The sequence below is a fragment of the Trachypithecus francoisi genome, unplaced genomic scaffold (genome assembly GCF_009764315.1).
Source record: "Trachypithecus francoisi isolate TF-2019V2 unplaced genomic scaffold, Tfra_2.0 Lachesis_group4, whole genome shotgun sequence".
NCBI classification, from domain to species: Eukaryota; Metazoa; Chordata; class Mammalia; order Primates; family Cercopithecidae; genus Trachypithecus; species Trachypithecus francoisi.
In genome coordinates, this window is record NW_022681469.1 from 16,141,857 (window position 1) to 16,167,570 (window position 25,714).

General features: G+C 40.0%; 1 protein-coding gene, 1 long non-coding RNA gene and 2 gene segments (V, D, J or C); 1 reads left to right on the plus strand and 3 right to left on the minus strand.

Moving 5' to 3' along the window:
* LOC117072417 overlaps positions 1-25,714 on the minus strand; it is a 293,342-nt gene that overhangs the window by 43,061 nt on the left and 224,567 nt on the right.
* LOC117072418 overlaps positions 1-25,714 on the minus strand; it is a 372,247-nt gene that overhangs the window by 33,578 nt on the left and 312,955 nt on the right.
* The window catches only part of LOC117072419 (M1-specific T cell receptor beta chain-like), a 339,687-nt gene that overhangs the window by 27,851 nt on the left and 286,122 nt on the right, over positions 1-25,714 (minus strand). The gene's annotated exons all lie outside the window — the stretch shown is intronic.
* On the plus strand, positions 12,546-16,885 carry LOC117072440. Its single transcript, XR_004432799.1, has 4 exons — positions 12,546-13,698; positions 14,334-14,404; positions 15,499-15,542; positions 16,848-16,885. It is a non-coding gene; the product is annotated as an uncharacterized LOC117072440 (long non-coding RNA).

Here is a 25,714-nt window from a genome sequence, read left to right on the forward strand (position 1 = left end):
GAATGGCGTAAACCCGGAAGGCGGAGCTTGCAATGAGCTGAGATCCGGCCACTGCACTCCAGCCCGGGTGACAGAGCGAGACTCCGTCTCAAAAAATAAATAAATAAATAAATAAATAAATAAATAATGTGTTAATAAGATGAATTACATTGGTTGATTTTTAAATATTAGACCAAACTTGCTCCTAGAATAGACACTATTTAAATATTTGAATAATATTTTTGGATTCTGTTTTGATTTTTATTTATTGGCTTTTAGCTACACTTCTTTAATATTTTCAGGGCTATTCTGGAAAATAAAGAATGATACATTTAAAACTATTTGTCTACTTACTGTATTGTAGAAGTTTACTTAAAATATAAGAAATTGCAACTAATAGATCTGTTTTTCCTATTTCCATCCTTTAAGTTTTAGTGTCATTCTGTATTATATATATTTTATATATCCTATAGTACAATGATGAAGTTTTTACTTTAACTAGTCTTACATATTATATAGAATTTTTAAGACTCTTTAATATCTGACTACATTTCACTATTTCTTGTGCTCTTCATTTCTTCCTCACAATCCAAGCTTCCAACTGGTATTACTTCTTTTTTACCTAAGAGAATTCCATTGCCATTTACTATCATGTAGTTCTACTGTCAATGAATATTTTAATTTTATTTATATTCAGATAACTTTACTGTGGTATTTTAATTTTTTGCTGAATATTTTATATCAAATTCTGAGTTGACTTTTTCTATTTCTTGTAGCACTTTAAAGCTACAGTTCCCTTCTCTTCTGGTATTCAGTTTTTTAAAATGAAAAATTATCGTTATTCATGTCATTGTTCCTGGTATGTACGATTTTTCTCTAGCTGTTTGAAGATTTTGTCTTATTTTCTAGTTTTGGACAATTTGACTGGGATGTGCCTAGGTAGGTGTTCTACAGATTATTTTTCTGAAATTCTTTTTATGTCTTTCAATATACTTTTAAATTAGGCTATTTTTAAAAAATATTGGTTTTTATCCATGCTTTTAAATATTTATATCTCCTCTTCTTTCACTCTTACTCCAATTGCACACATTTTGTACCTTTTGATATCTTCCTAAAGATCACTGAGGGTATTAATTTTTTCATATTTTTTTCTCCTGTTCTCTAGATTTTGTAATTTCTATAGATATAACACCAAGTTTCTGAATCTTTCTTCTGCCATCTCTAATCTGCTCGAATTTCATTTAGTGAGATTTTATTTAATTTTCAAATATTGCAGTTTAAATTTTAATTTTTCATTTATTTTTAATAGTTTTCATTATTGTTATAAATGTTCCTATTGTATTCATTATAAGAACATTTTCTTTTATATCCTTAAACATGATTATAATAGCTACTTTAAATTTCAGTCTACTAATTCCAGCATCCAGGTAAACTCAATTTGTATCCACTAATGGCCTCTTCATTCAAATTAGGTCATGTGATTTCTTTTCTTCATATGCCTAGTAATTTTTGCATTATATCTTGGACATCGTCCACAATATATCTAGATTTTGTTTTATCCTTCTAAGGATGGTTGGATTTTGTTTTAACAGGCATTTAACTTGGTTGGATTTATATTTCAAATTCTGTTTCCTACAGTGGGCAACAGCCGAAATCTCTATCTGGTTGTTTTAGGTTTAGCACTGCTGATTACAGTATTCCTCTCACATGCATAGTTTAGGCCTCAACCTGAGATTCAAACAGAGTTTGTCTGGAGAACATTGGGTTGTTATTTTTTGGACTTTCCCTTTCTTGGCTGTCTTTCCTAACTCTACAGCTGGCTTTTTAATGGGTTTCTATTTGACTGGGAACTACTTTTCAGCAAAAAGCTACAAAAACAGAAAACTTACCTTTCATTCAAGTATTGACTTCCCTGTAGTTTCTACCTACTATTGGTTGCTTTGCTGTCCCTTAAGGTAGGCTTTAAAAATGCTTGTCCTGAGTTTATATTTGTTATTTGTGGCATGGGTCTTTCAAGAATTATGATGCCATTACCAGAACTGTATCAATCTTTTTAATGGCTTGAAAAATCAGCAGATTTTTGTCTTTTGGTTTCTACCTATATTTGATATTGCTGAATAATCTGGATTGGGATCACCTTCTCCAGGATGGATCTGGATTTTTAACAGGCCATGTAAACTAATGCTACAAAATTGTGGATGAGTTACTCAGATGTCTCATTTAATACATCCATAGTCTGCATTTTGGCATTATTTGAAAATGCAACCCTGGAGTCCCTTTGCTTTAGTCTGGGCCAGTTGCTAATTAGTTCCACTGCCCAGCTTTTATCCTGACATTTTTCTTTGTTATTACTCTGAATGAGATTTTCTATTTCCTGTATCCCATTTTTTTTTCTTTTTGGTTTGTTTTCTCTGTTTGCTGAGACATACTACCCAGTAATTTCCTAAGAAAGCTTGAGATAGAGGTAAATGTTTTGGATCCTAACATAATTTAAAATGTCTTTTTATTTGCATTTTATTGATATCTTGGGTTAGTAGAGAAATCTAAGATTAAAATGATTTTCTATCAGAATTTTATTGATATTTCTTGCATCTTTTTTTTAGAATTCAGTGTTGCTATTTAGAAATGTGATGTTATTCCACTTTTGCATTATCTATGGCTTTTCTCTAAGTATGATTTTGATTTTTAACATTTTCTTTGTCTTTTGTAGTTTAGAATCATTTAATCCCCAGTGTTCTGAAATCATGAAGGTACGCCTTAGTTTCAGTTGTTTTACAATAATCAGCCAACAACAGGCATTTTAAAATATGGAGGCTTATGTTTTTTCATTTCTGGGAACTAATTTTTATGGTATGATTTCTCTGATAATTTTTAAATTTTTTTCTGGAGTTTCTCTTGGACAGCCATTGATTCTCCTGTGTTCACCCTTCAAGTCACTTATATTTTCTTTCATGTTTTCTGTTATATAACTTCTTGACATTTTGTTCTATTTTCTGGGATGTTATATCAAGTTTTCTTTTGACTCTTATTTTAAAATTCTATTTTGGCTTTCTTAAAGTTTCTCCCCGGAAAAAAAAATATATATACATACATATATAATACTCATACGCATATGTGTGTGTGTATATATATCTATATAATCTTACTGTTTTAAAGATGACATGTTTCTTATATCTGTCTGGGATAGAAGCAATCATTTATATGATTGCTATTTAGAACTCCACCTTTGTTTCTCTTTATTTCATATGCTTGCCTCAATTTTCTTTGTTCCCACTATTTACTTAATTTCTTTTCCTTTTTCTGTTTCTTGTTTTTTATTTTGTTTTTCTCTTCTTTCTTTTAATGTCTGTCTTTTTGCTTTCTATCATAAATGTTAAGAAACTTTGTATACTAATGATCTTTGATTGTATATTGATTATTAAGAGTAAAGCACTAAAAACGTGACTGGAAGCCTGGTAATATGGATGGTACTTGTTCGCTAGGAGATTTTACTTGAAGAGATTTCTATTACTAAAAATATTAATTCAATAAAAATGTTTTATACTGAATTATTTCAATGACTTAGATACTATTAGTAGATTTGGCGGGAAACCAGTCGTTTCATAAGGGACACTGAAATACCAGTATTTGTAAGTCTCTTTTCTGGGGGTGCTCAATTTCTTCAAGTAAAAATATATTATTATGCTACTGTAGGTATAGTTACCTAGTTGTTCTGTGCCAAAGCAGTGGAGAGGTGTTGAGAGTTAATTCCCCCATGGGTCTCTGACATTTCTACACATCATATATCAACTTTTCATTTGGACTGTCTTGTCAAGAATGTTTGTATAGCAATCCGCCTGGAAGATCGAGATAACATCTCCCTCTGGATCTGTTTGCTATCCAGGATAATAAACATAATGTACTCCCATGGGACAAAGATTGATCAGGTTTGAGAAAACCCACAGCATCCAGAAGCTGCTCTGTGTCACTGTTGTGGAACTGGGCAAAGGGCAAGGCACAGGTCTGTTATAGACATATGAAGCTCATGCTGCCTGTTGTGTTGAGAGTATTAAAAATGCTTTGTAATCCAGTAGTCTCTTGTCTTCTGCTAGCGTTCATGGAATGCTGTCAAGCTAACCTCTTAGCTTGCAAGTGTGGTAAAATCTCATACCATTAGCAGTTCTTAGCAAGAGAAACTGGATAATTGACTATATGAGACTATATATTTATATATCAATTATTCTCTTTGTCTTTAGCCCTACATCTCATATCACTCTTGATATGCCATGTAATTCCAAGGCTTGCGATCTTCTTATTTAGTTTCTCAGAATAAACTTTTAGTTTCCTGTCAAAAAAAAGAATGTTGGCTACTAGCATTTGATGTATTGCTTAGATGGTCTGTGAAGGGTGAGGGTAAGGGATTTCTGTTTAATTTATAAACTAGTCATCTGTAACTCGATTTTCTGCTTTGGGTGTCAACTACACACACTCTCTCTGGTCATAATTTTTAATAAATAAAATGGAAAAGCATATAATCAAAACTCAAAGAAAGAATATAGCTTTAATGTTCAGATATGGGCAAGCAATAGTTCTACACCTAGAAACTGTAAGTTAGTAAATTTAACATCAGCCCTCTTCTTACCCTACCACCCTACACATGCATAAAATATATTCATAACTGAATATTAAATATATAGATTCTTGAGCATTTGTAAAGCAGAATGGCAATAATTAAGAAGTAATATGAGTTCATTGAGGGCAAGGTCTTCTGAACACTTATCTATTATTTTTAGAAAAGAATGTGATATATGAGAACCATCACATTTCAGAGCATCTCAAACCATGGGCTCTGGCATTTTGTAAGTATTTGTCTGTCTAATGTGACAATTAATAGACTGTAATTATTGATTTCTTTTCTTAGGTAGGTAACTGCGTGGTATCTGGCAATATGTATCTCATCCAAGATACTTGACTATACATTTTCAATATATACTATGTGATATGGTTTGGCTGTGTCCCCATCCAAATCTCCACTTGAATTATATCTCCCGGATTTCCCATGTATTGTGGGAAGGATCCAGGGGGAGGTAATTGAATCATGGGGCCTGGTCTTTCCTGTGCTATTCCCGTGATAGTAAGTCTCACGAGATCAGATGGATTTATTGGGGGTTTCCACTTTTGCTTCTTTCCCATTTTTGTCTTGCTGCCACCATGAAAGAAGTGCTTTTTACCTCCTGTCGTGATTCTGAGGCCACCCCAGCCATGTGGAACTGTAAGTCCAATTAAATTTCTTTTTCTTCCCAGTGACAGGTATGTCTTTATCAACAGCATGAAAATGGACTAATACAGTAAATTGGTACCAGTAGAATGCGGTGTTGCTGAAAAGATACCCAAAAAATGTGGCAGCAACTTTGGAACTGGGTAACAGGCAGAAGTTGGAACAGTTTGGAGGACTCAGAAGAAGCAGGAAAATGTGGGAAAGTTTGGAACCTCCTAGAGACTTGTTGAGTGGCTTTGACAAAAATGCTGATAGGGATATGGATATGAACAATAATGTCCAGGCTGAGGTGGTTTCAGATGGAGATGAGGAAGTTGTTGGGAACTAAGGCAAATAAACATTGCTTACTTGGAGATTTAGAGTATCAATTTTTATGTTCTGTGAATTTGTTGGTCTCCTAATGTGATGTATGTTAATGTATGTTTAGTGAAATAATGGTTTACATTTTCTTAATTATTCTCTGTACCCTCACGGTAAACATCCATGATCTTTTATGTGCTTTTAAAAGTCTATTCTGTGGGCCGGGCACAGCGGCGTATGCTTGTAATCCCAGCACTTCAGGAGGCCAAGGTGGGCAGATCACGAGGTCAGGCGTTCAAGACTGGCCTGACCAACATAGTGAAACTCCATCTCTACTAAAAATAACAAAATTTAGCCAGGCATAGTGGCATGCACCTGTAATCCCAGCTACTGGGGAGGCTGAAGCAGGAGAATCACTTGAACCTGGGAGGAGGAGTTTGTGATTAGCCAAGATTGTGCCACTGCACTCCAGCCTCAGCAACAGAGCGAGACTCCAATTAAAAAAAAAAAAGTCTATTCTCTAAACTGTGAACTCTCCCTAGTGAACACTTTTTCATTCGTTTTTCTAAATTCAAACCACCTATTCCAATCTACAATCCTTTTGCACTCTTTAGATGTCTTCTCTTACTCACTTTGATGTTTGATATGCCATCTCTGCCTATTTTCATTTTCATTTTTTATGTGTTCTTCCTCTCTCCCTGGGCTGCATTTTCTTAGCAAGGTGAGGCTATGTTGGAGGCCACACAAAAGTTTAGCACTGAATCAAAATATGTTTTCAGATGCCTGTTTTGTCTTGCCAATAATAATTGTGCAAGTGCTCTGCAGTTTGGGATTTCTAATACGCTTTACATTTATTTGTATTTCCAAAACACTGTTAATTTTTACTGACAGAAGAGCATGTGTTTTATTCTTCAAAACAAATACACACTTTTTCCAGAAGAGTATGAGTGCAGTTATAGCCAAATTCCTACCACCTTCTGCAGCATAGTTTAAACCTTCTGTGATCAGAATTTTTTTCCAGCAAAATAAGATTGATCAGAGAAACTGGAAGAAGATTTGTTTTAATCAGAGTTCTTCTCTTTCAAAATTGAATGAACAGAATTCAAATTCCACAACCTTTCTCTTGAATCAGCACATGGACAGTAAAAATCATCTAAAGAATTTAGAATATGTTAAATTCAACCAAGAGCAAATTACTAAGTGAAATTACTAAGTGAAACACCACTTAGTGATAGTGAAATATCAACCAAGAACAAAATACTAAGCAAAGTAGAAAATCACAGCAAGAGAGACAAGGACAGAAAAGGGCAGGTAAAATTAATTAACGAAATGGTAGAACAGGGCTACGGTGTGAATACGCGAGAGGACTTCTCCTCCTTGTTGGGACTCGTGAATTTACAACACGTTGGACTGGGGGGATTAAATCCAGAACAGTCCCTCACTGGTATTGGGTGAAAAATAATACCTCATTCTCTCCTTGCAAAGAAGTATGCTTATGGAGCTAGTTTCTCCTTAGCGGCCCCTTTTTTCTATTTAGCACGAATGTGCCATTGGAGTCAGCACCTGCCCTGAGTTAGGGTCTCTTCTCTTTTACATCTGCTCTTTTTGTGCAGAGAGTATGTGGCTGTGCTGCGCTGTGGATAAACTGCTGGCACAGAGGTACATAGATGTCTGGTTGGTGCTGGCGGACCCTAGAATCAGGGAGAAGCGCTCCTTCTTCTCTCTAGAGACACTGTACCCCTCAGGAATATCTCCTTTTTCGTTCACTTTAACATCATATGAGAAATAGATCAGCCGTAGCCCCAGACCTGGGTCTTGTCGATACCAGAACATTCTTTCATGGTCCATATCCTGGACACATTCCAGAAAAACTTTCTCTCCCGTCCTTTTGATTAGATGTCTTGAGCTCTGGGTTACTTTCACATCCACGAGGCCTGTGAGAGGCAGAAAGCAAGGGTGAAAAAACAGGCCACCAGGGAGCCTGAGGAGAGAAAAACTTTGTGTACAAGACCTAGGACAGGAGTTGCCACCAACTCCCCAGACCCAACGACTCCCAGCACTCACCGACAGCCAGGAAACAAAAGGCCACATAACAGAGGAGCCTGATTCCCATGGCTGCTTTGAAGAAATAATAGGTCTTCTCCCAGGACCAGGCTGTGGGTTGACGGTTTGTGATGTCATTGTCCCGGCCCACACTCATATTCCCTCAGCCATTGACTAGACTAGAAAGGTCTAGAGGTGCTAGAGAGTGAAGGGCACCCCTTGTGCTCACGGAAGTGTCACTGTGTGTGTGTGCGCATATAGGAAAGAGTTGACACAGTGGGCCTGAGACTGCCATCCTTAGAAGGGCCTGCTTGCATGGTTGGCTCTTGATTTGCATCTGCGAACTTGAATTTTGGGAGTGTTCCCACCATCAGTAACTGGTACGCATGGCTTAGTGTGCCTAGACTACTTGCACAAACCACGTGGGGTAGGCTGAACACCTGCTTTACTGCTAGTCTGGAATTCTGCTGCATGATAGGCAGAGGGTGCCAATGTGATCAGCTGAATTATTTTGCGAGGGCTGCCGTAAGTCACCACAGACCTGGTCATTTAAACAACAGAAATGTATTTTCTCACACTTCTGGAGGCTAGACATCCAAGATCGGGGTGTCAGCAGAGTTGGTTTCTTGTGGAGCCTCTCTCCTTGGCTTGTAGATGGCTTTCCCCTGTGTCTGCACATCGTCTTCCCTCTATGCATGTTTGTGTCCTAATCTCCTCTTATAAGGATCCCAGTCGTATTAGTGAGGACCTCATTTAAAACCTTAACCACCTCTGTAAAATCCTTATCTCCAAACATAATCCTATTCTTAAGTACTGGAGGCTGGGATTTCAACATATGAATGTTTAATGACACAATTCAGCACCTAACATCAGCCACCAAAAGTATTGGAGGTGCTGAATCTCTAATGAGCTTCCCTGGGCAGAAAGGTTGTTCTTACGTTGCTGCATTGTTACTGTTGGGGTGAGAGTGTGCTCTCTCGTGGAAGAAGAGAACATAAGAGAACATGGTGGAGTTTGGAGTTTCTCCAAACTCCACCATGTCTTTGTTCCTTGTTATCATAGTATTCTTACTACATCTCTGTGATACGTCTTTGCTATGAGTACAAGCACAAGGTCCAATGAGTTCTTCTGGTGAGTCTCAGTCTTTGAAAGTGAAGGTAATTTTTCTCCTGACCAGCCTTACCATTCTCTCTCTCTGTCTCTCTCTCTCTGTCTTTCTCTCTCTCTCTCTCTCTCTCTCTCTGTCTCTCTTTCTCTCTCTCCCTCTCTGCCTCTCTCTCTCTCTGTCTGTCTCTCTCTCTCTCCCCTCACTCTCAAAATATATTTTATTGAGAGCAGTCTTAGTTTCTTATACAATATACTTAATAATTACTACAAGTAGCATATTGGTTAACAGGGCAGGCTTTGGAACTATGCTGCCTGGGTTTGAACCTGTTTCAAATCCACATGTGTAGGTTCATGTGAGTGCTCACATGTGTAGGTTTACCTGATGGGGTTGGGGAGAAGGTGGTATACCAATAATGGGGTGGTAGATGTGTTCAGCCCCAGGTGCAAGCGATAAAGGGTGCAAAGCATTTAAAAAAATCATAAAACCCAGGTGAAATGGTTTTGTTTTTTTACACCAAGTGCCAGGAATTCTAAATAGTTTGGTGATAAAAGACTCCTTCAATGCAACATTTGTCCTTCTGGGACTGGCTTATTTCACTTAGCATTATGTCAAACACAGAGAAGCGGAGAGCAGAATGATAATTGCCAGGAAAGTGAGAGAAGGAAGTGCTGAGTTGCCATTCAACTGGCGTAAAGTTTCCATTATACAAGATAATTACGTTCTAGAAATGTGCTATACAACATTGTCCCTGTAGTTAACAATATCATATTGCACATTGGTTTTGTTTAAAGGTTAGATTTCATGCTGAATGTTATTCCCACAATAAAAAGAAATCTCACCAAGTAATTTTGGTACACATAGAGAACCACTAATCAAAACAAAAGGGTGAGCTACAACTGTCAGTGTGATGCTTATACTTATACTGCATGTTCCGGTAACACTTTACTTGTGGTTATTTTGCTAACATTATTCATTGAAACTTTCTAACGGTCCAAACAGGTTTTGAAACTGTATCCATGCATAGTATGAATCAATCATAGTCATACAATAGTTTTTAAGTTGTTTGTGATAATATAAAATAGTTATCATAATTATTCAGACTATATTCCTTAGTTTTGACTATACTGTTAATATCTAATGTCTAATCCAACAGACTTGGCCTTACCATAAATCAAGCATACTGACACAGCTACCCCACACAAACACCTTTGAACTTCAGTTTCACCAGACTATTTGCTTACACAAAGAGCTTTGCATCCATAAACATTCTTATCTTTAGTACAATTTTTTTTTTTTAATTTTACAAGATGTGAAGTCTCAAAGTTTCTATTGGTGAAATCTGTAAGTGCATAATGTAGCCTAACCTGCTTAAATGAAAAGTATAAGACTAAGATTAAAATTGTCCCCTGAGACACAGGTAAACAAAAAGGGAAGCATGTGAGGCCCCAGAGAGGATCCCTGAAGACCATAATGTAGAATGCAGCCTTCTCTAGTAGGTGGTGTGAGGGGGCACTGGATTGATGCAGGTCAATTCTAATAAAGAGCCCAGGCTGAGGAAGCCCTATTGAAACAGCAAATGAGAAGGAAGGGAAGGAGGACATTGACAGCTCCATCTCACAGGTGCACCGTGATCTGGGGATAGACTTCTTTTTTTTTTTTTTTTTTTTTTGAGATGGAGTCTCATCCTATCGCCCAGAATGGAGTACAGTGGTGCGATCTTGGCTCATTGCAACCTCCACCTCCTGGGTTCAAGCGATTCTCCTGCCTCAGCCCCCCAAGTAGCTGGGACTATAGGTGTGCACCACCATGCCTGACTAATTTTTTGTATCTTTAGTAGAGACAGGGTTTCACCATGTTGGCCAGGCTGGTCTCGAACTCCTGACCTCGTGATCCACCCACCTCAGCCTCCCAAAGTGCTGGGATTACAGGCGTGAGCAACTGCGCCAGGCCGGGGATGGACTTTTACAGACTGGGGCCCTCAGAGCTCCATAAGTCTCAGTGTAAGGAGCTGGGAAAGGCCCCTAAGTGTTTCTGTGGTGGCAGTGGCTTCCTCTGGTAAGGGCAGGCTCCGGAAGGTAAGACCATCTCTCCCCTTGTGGCAGCCTTTTCTGTGCAGAAAGGAAGTGGCTGTGCAGTGCTTCGGGTTAACGGCTGGCCGTGTCTGCGAAGAGCTGGATGTCTGTAGACTGCAAGAAATAGAACTTAAAGTATATATATTAAAAAAAAGAAGAAGAAAAAAGAAGAAGAAGAAGAAGAAGAAGAAGAAGAAGAAGAAGAAGAAGAAGAAGAAGAAGAAAAAGAAATGCTCAGTCTTATCTCAAGAGACACAGGTCTATTAGAGACTTTCTATTTGTTTGTATTCTAAGCACCAACTGAGAAATAGATTAGTTGGAGCTTCATTCCTGGTTCTTGTCTGGCTCAGCACATATGGGTCATAAAACATTCTGATTGTATTAAAGAACTTTCTTTTCTGACTCTGAAACTTGATAAACTGAAATTTCAGTGACACCAGCATTCATGGACATTGTGGCTAAAAAGAGAGAAAAAGGCTTAATGTACGGTCTAGCAAACCAAGTTCAAGGACATCATACCTGTAACCATGACCTACCAATTCCAAAGAGGCAAAAAGCTATAGCACAGAGAAGTCAACGGCTGGTGAGTTCATGGTGGTGTCTCAGTGTTGGTGTTAGCTCTGTTCAGGCTGTTAGAAGAACACACAGCAGAGAAATAACCCAGTCAATGATTCAAGGAAATCGTGTTGGAGGAAGTGACTTCTAAATTGGCCTATGAAGGAGAATCTCCCCCGATCCTGGAGTCACCCAGTCCGGACCTCTCTGTACGTTTGTGCCAGCAGTTTATCCACAGCGCTGCACAGTCAGCTGCAGGCTGCACAAAAAGAGCAGCTGTAAAAACAGATGAATACCAGAGAGAGAAATGGTATTCTGGGTAGAGTGACCATTGTAGATGAAGACCCAGGAGTGAGTCAGCAGTGGACATATTTGCGGACCTGTGAGAAGTGGGATATTTCTGGAGTAGATGCAGGCAGTTGTGGTAGTTGAAGGGTAGGGGAAGTCAGTGTTAGAAAGGTGGGCGGATTTGCAAAGGTCACATCATGGAGGGGCTGAGAGACTTACAAACTAACATGAACTTGAGACTTTAGCTAGTTAATAGAAATAAGCCAAAGGGTTAGCTTGAGGGAGTGATTGTGGGTGGGGGTAGGTCGCAGGTTTGCAGGTGGGGTGGCTACTTGGAAGGTGGCTAGAGGGATCCAGGTGAGATCAGTGAAGTTAGAGAAGTTAGTAAAATTTGTGAGGAATTTAGTACTCGGAAGAATGCAGGATGGGGTGGCGGATTAGGTGTGGAAGGGGGAAGTCAGAGAGACAGTGAAGATCAGTCTTGCATCTCTGACTTGGGCCTTTGGACCATCTGCTGAGAGGAAGAAAATAGGAGGTGTCGGGTTTCATAAATGACTCCAAACATGGTGTTCCTCCAAGTGACAAAATCTCCGGAATAGGACCTGGAGATCCTGTTCAGGACCTATACAGGACCAAATATTGTTGAGACCCATTAGATTGTAAATGGAGTCTTCATTTTGGGCAACAGCTTAGTTGAATTTAAAGATTTAAGCTCCACAAGAAGAAAGGATTGGAGAGTACCCTGGCAGTAGACCTAACTCAGTTAGCTTGTCCTGCCCAACTTTGAAACCTCACTGGTACAGCAGGTAGAGGATGGACCCCTGGTTCCGCAGAGTGGCTGCATTGCAGAGTCCCTGAGGCTGGGGAGTGGGGAAGGGCTTCTGTGGGATGATGGAGGAAGTTTATCCTGTTGGTCGGTGAGGGGTCTCCTGAAGGAGGAGTCTCCTTGTTCTTGCAGCTACCCTCTGTTTTTGTGCAAAGAGCAGCTGGCTGTGCAGCACTGTGGATAAACTGCTGGCACAGAGGTACAGAGAGGTCTGGCTGGGGCTGGGCGACTCCAGGATCAGGGGGAAATTCCTCTTCTCTTTTCGAGAGACGGTGTACCCTTCAGGAATATCTCCCTTATCAACCACCTCAACATTAATTGAATAGTAGATCTGCCTTAGGCCCAGCCCTGGGGTCTTGTCTATACCAGGACATATAATCATGGTTCATATTCTGAGAACAAGTCACTGTCAACTTCTTTCCAGTCACTGTGATGAGGTATCTTGGGTTCTGGGTCACTTGGGCTTCCAAGGGGCCTGTAAAGGAAGGGGACAGAGTTAGAGGCAGAGCTGAGGGGGATCTCCAATGCTGAAGCCTTTAGGAGACACCTTGGGCTGAGGCCTACAAAATAAGGCCAAAAGTTGCCCATGTGTTCTGGGACTCACCTGCTCCTAGAAGGCAAAGGACCACATAGCCAAGGAGCTGGGGGCCCATGGCAGGATCAGGCATGTGTCTGCCAGTTCTGGGGGCTCCAGTTGGTTTCTGTAATGTCTCCACCTCTTCAGCTATTTGGGCTTCAGAAATGGTTTCAGGAGAGAAACCACTCCCACTTCAGCTCAGAGGGCTGAAGTGTACAAAGGCAACAAAGCCAACCCAGGCTGAGGACATTTGTGATCAATGTCATTTTCCTTAATCTGTGTGAGGCTGCTTCTCTTTATACATGTGCTACATTTTCTTATTAATATAGTCATGTACAAATTGTCAAATATTTATGTATTTTGAATCTCAGGGTATAAAGTGGTGTAACACATTTGATTATCACTTAGAAGTGTGAGAACATAAAGCTTATGCTATTGGAAGCGGCATTTTCTTCTTCTTCTTCTTCTTTTTTTTTTTTTTTGAGACTGAGTCTCACTCTGTCACCCAGGCCGGAGTGTGGTGGTATGATCTTGGCTCACTGCAACCTCCGCCTCCCTGTTTCAAGCAATACTCCTGCCTCAGCCTTCCCAATAGCTGGGATTACATGAAAGCTGCATTATGATGTTTTTTGAAGTCATTTCTACTCCGGCAGAAAAAATTCCAAGTATGTCCCTGACTTCATTTATCCACTGGTATATATCTTTAGTCACTACCTTTTAAAAGAGTCTAAGGTGTAAAATCTCAGATTCACATCATAGATTATTTTGCTAGTCTATATGCTGTTTAAAATCCAAGACACACGGCTTCTTTTCTGTTTAGCAAAATTGACTTAGTCATCGTTGCTAGACCTAGCAGCTGTTTCCACCAAAGACAGCATCTGGAGCATCTTCTTTTCCCCAGAAGAAGCTGGTGAAAGGCAGAGGTAACATCTGCTTCCTGCAACAACCTCAGAGTCTCACCAGCCAGCTCTGCTTCCTGCCTGCTTTTTTGGTGTATGTTTGCTTTCTTGCCATGCCACAGCTTGCTGCACATGGAAGGTGTTTGTCCGTGGATATTGTGTTGTAGCCAGGCAGTGTTTGGGGCCAGGAGTGTCAAGCTTCTCTTAGCTCTTCCAGCAGCTGCAGGTACTGCTCTCTTTTCTGCCTAAGTATGTTCTTCCTGCATTGAGGTGACTTTCCTAGGTTTCCCCAGAATGTCTTCCTCCTTGAACACCTTTGAGCTTTTCTTAATTTTTTAAATAGTTGATGAATAAAAATTGCATCTATTTACAGTGCTCATTGTGATTTTTGACACTTGTATACCTTTGAATCCTTCTTGTACTTTGTAGGAACCAATGCATTCCTGGATGGTGGAATGAAAGGAGGCTACCCCTTTCTTCTCAATTGTTTCCTACCACAGGTAGAGTCTCACAGAGCCCGTCATTGTTTTGCCAAATCATTGTCATCTCCAAACAAGAAGGGGCCTCCTGCCAGTTTTCAGGGCTACCCTCAAAGCTCAGAGATGAGTTCCTTGCCCCCAGACCCCTTCACGGTGATAGGTGCAGCTATAAGCAGTTTCCATTCCGTGCATTGAGGAAGGAGTGATTGCTATCAGGACCTTAGCTCTGACCTAAGGAGGAGTATTCTCTCTTTTTCTATTTCTGGACCACTCCTTTCTGGAAAAAAATGTAGGGAGAGAGCTTGGCTCTACTTCAGCCACAGGTGTTTGCATTGTCCTAGCAAATCCTCCATATCCTAGCTGTGAATTTGGGTGTTAAGAGAGGGAAAACAGCTTTCGTTCTAAAAACCCACCACAGGTAAATAATTTCATGTTACTTAGTGAACCTTGCCATCCCAAATGGCAAAATCTTTCAGAATTTACTCACACCCACATAGCTATGCTCACTATTAGGGGATATTGGATTTCCCCACATTCTGTGGTGTTTCAAAAGTCGAACAAGTGCATAATTACACTTCAGAGTATTATAATTTTCCCCAATCTCTTTTCATATTAGATTAATTCAAAATTTAGGTAGTGGCTAATTCTATATTCTGTCCGTCTACCAGCTAATTCACTCTCCTCAGCTACGCAGCTTCTTCCTCCCTGTTCCTTTGACTATGAGGCTATTCTGCTCTCTTGTTTCCTTTTCTACATCAACCAAGGTACTAAAATGATGCTGTTAGCCTGAGGCCCCAATAGCCTTACAGTAGGAGCCAGTTGTTTGATTTTCCCACCCTTCCTTCCTACAACTTTCCCTCTGATCTTTTCTACCCAATTCCACCATATTTAGGAATTCTGAAAACGTATTCTATTCTACTTCCCTAATGTAGGGCAGACTCCTATGTCCCTAACAGTGGGAATGGAAAATAAACAGAACCCTCTAGACGGCTGGTCACTCTGAAACATCTCCCTTCACGTTTGCATTTTAATGGGAAGCATTTCATTCTATGCCATGCCATCCCTTCCTCTCCTTCATACTTTTTCGGTCTTTGCTCTCTTCCTTCTCTTTTTAGGGACTGCTCATCCACCCAACCGGGGCAACAGTATCACGATAAAGGTAATTAAGCTAACACCTACTAAACTGATGAACCATTTCCTAAAAACCCCTGTAAGATAACCCATGCCCTGTCCCTTTAAATATAAAGCAATCTTTTTTTTTCTACATGATATTGAGCCCAGGAATAGACTGCAGAATTCTCACCACACTTCAAATTCTTTTTCACTTATACTCAGGTCATTTCAGTTCTGAGAAAGTCATTCTAGTTTGTGTATTTTCTTGTACTATATGATTAACTTTTGAAAGACCCCAATGAGAGATATTTATATATCATGTTTTTAAATTCATAATACAGTGTTAACATTTATCAAACTTCCCCTCCCACCATTATCTGAATTTTAGTGTTTATATTACAGGACTATGTTAGTGCCCTCTAGTGGAATATCGGAGTGGTGGGCAGAATGGTTCCTTAAAGATGTCCAAGTGCTAATAATCCCCGCAACTGGTAACAGCTGTGGATGTTCAGTTAGACGGCAAATGGGAATTAAAGCTGCAGGTGCAATTAGGGCTGCTAATAGACAGGAAGCAGTTCCTGGACTATCCAGGTGGGTCCAATGTAATCATGCAGGTCCTTAAATCTGGAGAGCCTTTCCCGGCAGTGTTTAGAGGGAGCTGTGTGAGTACAGAAGTAGGGTGAGAGCAACAGAACGTGCTGCCTTTGAAGACAGAGGAAAGCCAGCCATAAGGTAAGAAAATAGATTTTCCCCTGGAGACTTAAGAAAGGAACCCAGATCTGCCGACACCTTGATTTCGGCCGGGTGATACCTATGTTGGTTTCTGAACTACAGAGCCTTAAGATGATACATTTGTATTGATTTAAGCCGCTAAATGGGTGGTAATTTGTATAGTAGCAACAGAAAACCAAAAAACCACCAAGATAAAAAATGTGTAAGAGAGCAAGTAGGATGAAAACAGTAAAGGAACGAGTCATATCGGAGTGCAGAGTCTCTGGAGCATCTTGAGCGTGTGTGGGGGATCGTAAGTCAGGTCGCTGCACCCCTGGGGTTTGTCATATCCGCTCAGAGAGGACGTGAATGCACTGATAGACTGCTGCTGCAGAGGGTCTCAGAGTCTGGTTGGTGCTGGATGATTTAAGGGTTGGGAAAGATGATTATATTTCCCCCCTTTTTTGTTGTTGTTGGAATGACTATGTTGACTCAGTGCATGTTTTTCAAAGCTGCCGACTTCAGAAGAAGAATAGATTAAATTTATCCCCCCAGCCCTGGTTCTTATGGATTCCAGAACGTTTGGTCTGGTTGATAATCTGAAAACATTCCGATACAACTTTCCTGCTTCTCTCACCAGGTATCTCAGGGTCTGTGTTACTTTGACATTCATGAGCCTGTTTTCTAACAGGTTTGTTCTCCAAAATACATCTTTTAAAATTTGTTGAGTGTCCCAACAACTTCTCTCCAGATTAGGTGGTTTCCTCACAGAGCCTTACCAAGATATGCACTTTGTTGAGTTGGTTTCTTCTGAGGCCTCTCTCCTTGGCTTGTAGATAACCAATTTTTTTTTCCTATACCCTTTTTTCTGGTCTTCACTCTATGCATGTCTGTGTCCTAACCTCCTGATAAGGACACCAGCCATATTGAAGTAGGACCAACCCTAATGACCTAATTTTAACTTAATTATCAATGTAAAGACCACATCTCCAAATATAATTAGCCACATTATGGGACTCTAGGGTTTAGGACATCAACATATGAAATGAAGAGGGTAGCACAACTCAGACCATAACAACGGAAATAATAAAAGAACTTACCTTACATATTTGTTGTGGCAATGAAATGAGTTGCCATGAATGAAGAGGTTAAAAGATTGCCATGCTTACAACCATTCAAAATATTTCCTCTACTGCTGCTTCTATCACAATACTTTCTTATGTCAGTGCCAGTCTCTGTGTTAAACTACTCACATACTGTTTCATTCAACCCTCACCCCACTTCTGAGAGGCTTATATTATTTACTTCATTTTATAGATGTGAAAACTGAGGACTTAAGTCACTTTCTAAAGCTAGTAAGTGCCAGAAACTGACTGCAAATTCTGCATTCTCAACCATGATGTGTAAATATTTCCATTTCTCTACATGCTTTATGGTAAATGTGATGGTGAATTTACCGTTCAACAGTTTGACTTTTCAATTTCTTTTAGGAATTATTTTCCAATCACTCCAATTTCCACACTGAAAACAGAACTCCACACCTAAAACACTTTCCTTTGTCTGTGTTGTCTCTTGCTGTCATCCCCAAGTAACTGGTGGAAGGTATCTGAGTTATCAGCAGTGAATCCCTGCTGGTCTGCAGCAACCTCAGGTCTTGTCTCCTCAGCAGAAAATTCCACTGAGGGTCATATGGCAGAAAAAGAGACCAACGCAAGTTTTAGAGCAGGAGTGGAAGCTTACTAAAAAGGCTTTAGAACAGGAAAGAAAAGAAAGAACACTTGGAAAAGATCCAAGCAGGTGACTTGAAAAACAAGTGTGGCGTTTAACCTTGATCCTGGGACTTCATAGGCAGCCGTTTTGTGCCCTTTTCTCATGATTCACCCCTTAGGATAGGCTGCCCGAATGCACAGTGCCCACCTTACGCTTGGAAAAGTGAGCATGCACAGTGTGTTTAGGACGTTGTATGCATGCCCATCTGAGGCTTTCTTCCTGTTTCTGATGGAGTGCCCCTGGAAGGTCGTGCTCCACCTTTTTGTGTCTCAATGCACATGCCTGGGTTCCCTTGCCCAATACCTGAGATTTTACTGGAAACCTTCTTTGCTCCTCCCTGGTGCCTGCATTCAATTGGCACTTTAATGTTAACAGCTGTGGATCAGCAGGAGATTGTCTCTCCCTGGCTCAGGCTGCTGAATTATGCATTATTTTTAGAGAGGTAACCTTATAATCTCTGAACCAATACCAGATTGTCTGACATTCCTGGTCGGTGGGGGGAAGGGAGCACTCTCCTGCCCCATTCATGCCTAACTAACTACCTGTAACATCCAGGCGCCCCATACTGTCTCCCCACATTCCTTGTAGGCTCAGGGTGAACCTCCCAAGCAGGATTGGCTTTGTTTACATGCGTGAACGAATGAGTGAGGCAGGGTACGCGGGCTAAGTAGGTTTAGCATTGGCTAGTTTAAAAATTTGAGCAGGCTTCAAAGTGTAGGGATTATCTCAAGTTGTTTAGTACCTGGCCCTTTGGTAATTAGGGTAGGAGAATAGGGGCTCAGTGTATGAGAGCCCAATATAGGAGGTGGTTTGGAGTAGAGGCTTTGGATTGGTTGATTTGATATGAAAGGCATGCTCTAGGGAAAGTAGTTTGCTATCCCTAGGAATGAGTTAACCCTGAGAGGGTCAGTCTCTCCAAGATCAGCAAGTCCCCGGATGTCAAAATATCAGAAAATATGCATGTCAAAACATTAGAAAATATAGACAATAAGAAGGCATGATTAATACAGTATGTCCTTCTCAGTACCCAACTGATGTGGTTTGGCTCTGTGTCCCCACCTAAATCTTACCTTGAGTTATAATCTCCATAATCCACAGAGGTCAAGGGTGGCACCAGGTGTAGGTAATTAAATTATGGGCACAGTTTCCCCCATGCTGTTCTCATGATAAGGAGTGAGTCTCACCAGATCTGATGGTTTTATAAGTATCTGGCATTTCCCCTGTTGGCAGTCACTCTGTCCCACCACCCTGTGAAGAAAGTGCCTGCCTTTTTTGCCTTCCACCATGATTGTAAGTTTTCTGAGGCCTCCCCAGCAATGTGGAGCTGTGAATCAATTAACCCTCTTTGCTTTATAAATTACACAGTCTTGGGTATTAATGAGACTTTTATACTTATTTGGTAAGCTAGTAAAAAGGGCATAAACATGTCAGTGGTTGCAGTGATTGAGATAGTAAACAAAGAACTAAGATATTTAGGAGTTAGAAATGAAAGTGCTTTCATAAAAATTGGATGTCCAGGGCAAAAGAGAAAGAAATGTGGCATGACTCTCAGTGTTCATATATTGTGCAAATAAATGACTCCATCAAGTCAGGAACTCAGAAGAAATGCATCTTCGGAGGGAAATATGATGTGAGTTTTACCTTTAGGTAGAAGTGTTCAGTTGGTGTCCTGAATAAATTTAAGTTCAAATTTGGAATCAAAATGGAAGGTATAGATCTTGAATTCATTAATCCATGAGTGGTGATTCTTGTGTTCCCAGTCCCCATCACAGAGTAATGAATAGCAATTACCTCATGGAAAGAGAAAGGACTGCTATCTTCTCAACAATTCTTCTCTCTGAAAGTACCTTTTCTTTGCTCATTTTTTATCTTTCTCCATCAATGGAAATGGGTGGCAATTCATTTCTGTGAATCTCATCAGTATTTGAGGTACCCTGAGTTATTGCTGTGTAATTGTGGAAGGTGAATTAATTCACAAGAGGAGAAACTATTTGCTGTTCCGAGACTTTAATCGGTTTCTGTATCATCCCACATTTCTTCTTCAGGAAGTTTTCACCAAGTTGCTGGTAATAAAGTCACAGTAGATGTTCTCCTGTTAACTGGATTCTAACAGACATTTCTTTTTCAAGGCTTCATCTTGAGGTCGAGCCTAGTTTTCTATTAACTGAAATGTTGAAGGTTTGTGCTACCTCCCCTCAAATTAACTGATAAGAAAAAGTATTTCCATGGTAAGTTACCTCAAAATTTATAAGGACAAAGTTAATTATATATCTCTTTTCATCTGACAACTAAGTTTATTCTCTTCAGAAAAGTGATCTCCACACTCACTCCATTCTGCCTTTCCACTTCACTGCTCTTTCATTGACAACTGTTCTGGTCTCATCTTTCTTCTCTTTTGTTAACTCAGGGACTAAAACAATTCTGTTTCTTGTCTTGAATCTCCAGTGTTCTTCCAGAAAGAGCCAAATCTATTTCACATTCTTGCCTTTCCTTCGTAGACCTGGTCTTTGCTCCATTTTAATTAAGACCAATTCACTCTACTTCTGTACTGTGTCCTTGATTAAGCAGTAGTAAGAAAATTTGATCCACTGCATGGCCAAAACTCTGAACCATCTCTTGAATAGTTTTGAATTCTAATTTAATGTATTTGATTGTATGCCCTCTGAATTTCTATTCCTGACTTTCCTGACATTTGATCTTCATTGGTATGGTAGGCAGAATTCCAAGAATGACCTCCAATGACTCATGTCCATGTATGATGACCTTCACTTTGAGCATGAGTGGAACCTAAAAATATGATAAGATGTCACTCCAACGATTATGTTACATTATTTGACAAAATAAATACTATTCAGGTTGGCCTAACCTAATCACCGGAGCCCTTTAAATGCAGAGTTTTCTGTCTTGAAGCAGAAGTGGATATCAGAGGGATTTTAAACATGAGACAGATTTGATGTGCATTTGAAGATCAAGGGGACCAGAAAGAAACTGCAAGGAGCTAATGGCCAATCTCATTGGCTGTCTGTGACAGCCAGTAAAAAATGGAGACCCTAGACCTGCAGTCACAGAAACCAAATTCTACCAATACTAGGAATAATCTGGGAGGAGGAGTCAATCTCCTGATGAGAATGCAGACAGCTGACCCCTTGATTTCCACCTTATGAGACCCTAAAATCCAACCACACTTTCCTGGACTTCAGACATACAGAACTGTGAGATAAGACAATTGTTACTTTAACCTGCTGAATTTGCAGTAATAGGAAAATTAATATAGGTGGTTATCACCTGACATACATCTTTGGGGAACTACTCAGTAAATCCGCTGTATCTCTAGCCTATATGTTCAAAGCCATGGATATTGATCTTAAAAGTTATACCCGCATCTACCCAAGTGAGGTTCTGCTCCTCAATAATCCCTGTAAATAAACATAGTTCATTTCTCTTAAACACACACAGTTACACACATACATACAAAATAACTTTCTTCTCTGTGGGTGATCCTGAGCCCACACAAAGTCTGCATAATGTTTACTACCCTCTTTTACTGCTGCTGAGGCCATCGTACCACTGAAGAGGTCTTGCTGTCACTGTTCTCATTTTCCTAAACAATGTGATTAACCATTGAGATCCCTTTGAAGAATCTTTGAAGGGTATTTGTAAATCTGTGGGTTATTTGTCTTTACTTGGTTAAAATTCAATTTCATTAAAATTTCCCTGTATCTGTGTCTGAAAGTTTGTCTATAAATGTGCTGTGGTTTGAATGTGTTTCTTCTAAAATTCATTTTGAAATGTGATCCCCATTGTGGCAGCATTAACAGGTGGGAAGTGATCATGAGGGTTCTACTTTCATGAATGGATTAGTGACTCATTAAAGGGCTGGAGAAGTAGCTTAGGCCCTTTTCTCATGTGATGACATAGCACTCAAGGTGCCATCTTAGAAGCAGAGACCAAGGTCCTCACCAGACATTGAATCTGAGGTGCTTTGTTCTTGGGCTTCCGAGCCTACAGAACTGTGACAAATTTATATATATAGATTATTCAATCTCAGTTATTTTGCTATAGTAGCACAAATAAACCAAGACGAGTGTCCATATTTTGTTGATGCCCTATAGTCTAGTGGGATATTGAAAAGAAACGAAGGGTTTAATCACAACCAAAAAGGTGTCCTAGAAGAACAAAAATGGAAAGAGGGAAGTAGGGAATATCAAACTTTGGAAAGGCTTTGGTATAATCTTGTATAAACCAAAAATAAAATCCCAAGCCCCACAACCAACTGTGTGGACCCCTTCTCTTGGCCAAGAGCCTTCCAAAGATAACCTGAAAAACCAGTTCAGGTCTTAGTGGGAAGTGGGGTCAGGCATGCCTCATTATACCCTCTTCACTTTAGAATTCAGTCACAACCAACCAGGATTAACATTAGAATGGAGACCTTAGGAATGACAGAACAGACCCTTTGTAGCAATAAGACACCAACATGACTCGTAGCAGGCCCTGAAAAAAATAAAAATATTTTACCCCAAAGTATATTTTTGACATATTTTTTAATGGCCCTGCAAAGCTGTCTATCATGAGGAAAATCTACATTCTGTAGATAATTCTCTTTCCTTTTCAGTTTTTTCCCTTATCCAGAAGAGAATTATGAGTCTGGCACCTTTTAAAAGTCTGATTAAGAAGCACAATCTATTCTTTCTGAAGCCTGTTCCCTGGAGACTTCATCTGCATAATAAGAACCTTGGTCCCTACAACCCAGACATTCCTTTATATTGATTTCAAGTCTTTAGATAGTAACTTAACTCTTTTAACCAACTGCCAGTCTGAAAACTCTCTGAGTCCACCTATGACCTGGAAGCCCCCTCTTTGAGTTGTCCCACCTTTCCAAATTGAAACAAGGTACAGCTTACATGTATTGGTTGATGTCTGATGTCTCCAAAAAGGTATAAAACCAAGCTGTACCCTGATCACCTTGGACACGTGTTCTTAGGCCCTCTTGAGCCTCTGCCTCTGGCCATGCTCACTCATGTTTGGCTCAGAATAAATCTCTTCAAATATTTCAGAGAGTTTGGCTCTTTTTGTCAATACTTGTGAGGAAATGTCTCTTATTTGGGGAGAGGAATTTTGAGGGCAGGTTTTTCCTCTTTGGTATGCACCTTTTTGTGTGTGGAGAGGATGTGGTTATGTGGTGCTGTGGATGAACTGCTGGCACAGAGATACACAGATGTCTGGTTGGTGCTGGCAGACTTCAGGGTCAGGGAGAAGATACTATAGTATTTCGAGAAACGTGAATACCCCTCAGAGATATCTCCTTTTTCAATGATCCCAGGGCCAGGTGAATAATAGACCAGCTTCAGTCCAAGTCCTGGGTCCTGTCGATACCACTACATTGCAACATGATTCATATTCTGCGAACACTGTAGAATGAATTCTTTTCTCCTGTCCCAGTGATTCTGTGTCTTGAGAATTGTGTAACTACAGCATCCTTGAGGCCGGTTGGGGGAAACAATGAGTGATCAAATAAAGACAGGGCCTGGGAAAGAGGAGACTAATGTGACTTTTATGAAGAAACATTTTATAGTTAGATCCTGTGAATTCAGTAATAGGGATTCCTCACCTATGCCCAGGACTCACCTGCTCTTAGGAGAAAAATGATCACACAGCAGAGAAGCCTGTTGCTCATGGCAACACCAAAAGTAGGATGTTGCTTGGTATTGTGATGAATTTAGTCTCTGATACCAGCACTTTTCATTTACTTCCTGGCCGGAGAAACAACACTTGTCTCACACTGCCAACAGCTACATAACTGCAAATCATGTAGCCCAGGCATGTGACATAGTAAAAGCTTTGACCTCTAACAATACCCAGAACCAAAGATTCCTCCCCTTAGAAACAAGAAGAACAAGACATGAGTAGAACCTGAAAGCCAGACCTCTTTCAGTAGTGAGGGGTCCATTGGCCCAGAAGATCCCGGGCTAAAATGTGTCTCAACATATCTTACCATAGATGGTCATATTTGAAACCCTCCAATCAGACTCTACCAAATCAACATTCCTAAATCCTTTCCCTTGCTCTCTAATCCCTTAAAACCTGCCCTAGACCCCAAATCAGGGAAACAGATTTGAGCCTACTACTTTCTTTTTGCTGTTTTTTCAATAAAGCCTTTTCTTTTCTCAAAAGCTGGTGCCATAGTTATTGGTTTTGTGCAAACCCATTTGCTTGATAACAAATATAGGTGCCCCATGTGAGGCCAGTGCCTGCCAAGGCACTGTAGTCCCTCAGTGAGAACTAAAGTTTCTTCACTGACCCTGAGTGGTGCTACCTAGACCAGTTTATACAGAGGCTTAGCTATGAGGTCCTTATTCTCTGTCATGACATTTCAGGCCCTTTGAGTGCTACTTTCTCTTTTGAGGAAAGAAATTGCTTCTGGATAAGATGTCTTTTGGAGTCAGTACCTTCTTAATATGCACTTACACCTTAAATTGTCTTTGGTCTAGGACTGTAGATTAGAGTCCTATTTTTGCGTAGCTTCATAAGTTTGAATCCTACCCTAGGGAGATCCTGGTTAGATTATTTCAGTCCTGGCTTTGGGTTAGGGTCCAAAAGAATAAGTGCAATAGTAAGATGCTGTAACTGTTAGAGTACTCAATTTGGCTTGGTTTTGGTTTTCCTTTGTGTTTCTGAGATTTTGGTTTGCATAATTATTCATCCTAACAGAGGTTAAAATTTTTGATGGTTGTGACAAGAATCTCATTAGAAGTTTATTTAAATGAAAGTCCTTGGATTCCAAAGATGAAATACATTGCTTTCTCCTGCCCTTTTAGGGTGTTCCTAGGTGACTAAGAGTCTGGCAGAGTTGTTAAGACCACTGGTTTATGACATAAGGTGATTTTACAGGTAATCCCACCAGAAAAACCTACCCCAATCCTGGGTTAGAAAGCACTTCAACAGCTCATCCAGGAGGAGCACATAAGGGGCCTTGGTAACGCCAACATTTCTAGCGGCCCAATACCGTTTGGTGTTTAGGACTTTCTGAGACATGTAAGAGGGAATATCTAGCCCACTGACGATTCTCTGAAGAGGAATCCCCATAATCACCACATCATAGACCCAGAACACCTCCTTTGTACAGGATGTTGTTCCAGTCATTTCAGATAAAACTCTATACAAAATGGGAAACTTTAATAACATACTTGTCTATGGTCTTTTAAGATAAAATTCGCCCCAAATCAACACACCACACGCCACAGCTTACTGATAGCAACCAGTAATGATGAGACCCAGGGACTTCTATACACTCTATTAGCTCTATCAACATTTCCCTCAAAGAAGTGCAGATGACAATTGGTGTGGAAAAGTGATGCATAGACTTTCTAGTTGACCATGGAGCTGTATACTCTATCCCAAACAAAGACAAGTCCCTGTCTTCCCAAAGACCACTGATATTACTGGAGTATCTGGGGAAACATCCTTGCAAGCCTTTCCTTCAGCCACTCAAATGCCATAGAGGAAAAACCTATTAAACCTATTTAAACATAGCTTCCTATATATGTCTGAATGTCCAATATCTTTGTTGGGATAAGACTTGCTAATAAAATTAAATGCACAGGTAATTTTTCACCAGAATGAGTAAATGTTAGGGTATCTCCTAAACAAGACTGTACCCTCCAAGTTGCCTTATTACAATTAGAAGAAGGACCACTGCCTGAAATCCCTAAAGAGGCTCTACAAAAACAGACCTGACTT